This window comes from Rhagoletis pomonella, unplaced genomic scaffold (genome assembly GCF_013731165.1).
Source record: "Rhagoletis pomonella isolate Grant_MI unplaced genomic scaffold, Rhpom_1.0 Rhpom_scaffold_00006, whole genome shotgun sequence".
Taxonomy (NCBI): Eukaryota; Metazoa; Arthropoda; class Insecta; order Diptera; family Tephritidae; genus Rhagoletis; species Rhagoletis pomonella.
In genome coordinates, this window is record NW_023458560.1 from 8,239,762 (window position 1) to 8,241,371 (window position 1,610).

The following is a 1,610-nucleotide window of genomic DNA, read 5'->3' on the forward strand; positions in this document are numbered from 1 at the left end:
ATTAAAGCGCATTTCATTCTTCTTTAGGTACCTTAATCCACCTAACCTTAATAGTGAAACAATACTCTTAGTAAAGAAAATAATGACCAATATAATTGCAGCAAGAATTATTACTGGATGCGGCAAAGGAGAAGATGTGTTTCTGGGAGGGGTCCTATTTATATCCACAGACCTTCCATTTTAATTTAAAAGTCCAGTATTCCCTGCGACTTTCCTTTGACATGTGCTTATATGTCGAATGCTTACGAGTAGGATGTTCGAATAGTACTTCTACACCGAATTGTGCTTCTACACCGCACAAAATATTAAAGTATTGTTCAAAAGGAGGCCTTTAATTAAATAAGAAAAATGGTTTATATCTCCTTTAATTTATGGTAAACTGAAAATCTTTCTAACTGTTTTATATTTTTTATTTGTTTACCGTGAACGACGCCGGATACTCTGCGTCATAAAATATACTTTTGCAAAAAGTTCTGCCGAAAGACAGCGCTGAAGTCGAGATGTTAAATAATCCGTTTTTATCGTACTACCTGGGTTAACGGGTATTTTTTGATAAGAAGTGCTTCAGCAAAAAACGTACCCAAAAAGTAGATGGCGCTGGAATCAAGATATTTAGATACCGTTCTACAAAATTTACTTTTTAGATGACTTATTAAAGCCCCATCCTTTAAGTATGAATACAAAGAAGCTAAAAATTTTTAAGGCGCCACAGATGTCCTACACACATCAACGGGTGGGGATGCAAATTTTGGGGGGCAACATCGATACACCGATGTTTCGATGCACCGGAAAAATGAACATCGATGCTAAAATACATCGCCGGAAAAACATCGATATATCGATGGTTTCCGATGTTTCACAATTTGTTAGGTTGTAGTCACATTAAAAAGAAAATTTAAAACTTTGCATTTTCAACTCTCTGTTATTCGATAAGAAAAATACTTACACATGGATGTATTTCCCTGTATTTATTTACCATTCTTCTACTCTTCCCATAAATAGAGTAAAAATGCATACCGTAGTAAGTTCGCTGAGCCTAAAGTTCTAAGACCCAACTACGGGCCAACAGGAACCCGGCCCTTTTTTAATGGTTAAGTATTTTTAATATCAAAAGATACGAGTAAACTCGGCATTTCTGAATGTTCCCCAGAATAAGTAATAAAAATTCATGGCCAATCAACAAATTTTTAGGAACATAATGGGTAAGTTGAATTCAAGTCTGAGTCACACTAAAGTCGATGTTAAAACATCGTTGAAACTGGCATCGATGTATCGTCAATTTAGTGATTTTAGGTAATAGTAAGCATCGATGGCAAACATCGAATTTTGAACCGATATTATCGATGTTTCAAAAATATCGATGCATCGTTTGCATCCCTATCAACGGGCCATGGGTATATCAAGAAGAAGTGGGACGAATTAAAAAGAACACGATAGGAACATAAATGACCCCGTTTGAGCGGGAAAACTCTTTCTTCCTTTAACCTTTCAACCGAAGCCAATAGTGTTTACATTACAAACCTATTTGTATTTTATCAACTTGCAATGTTGTATGTCCAGACCACCATTTTATACGATAAATATAGCAAAGGTATTTATGGCAAACCTAG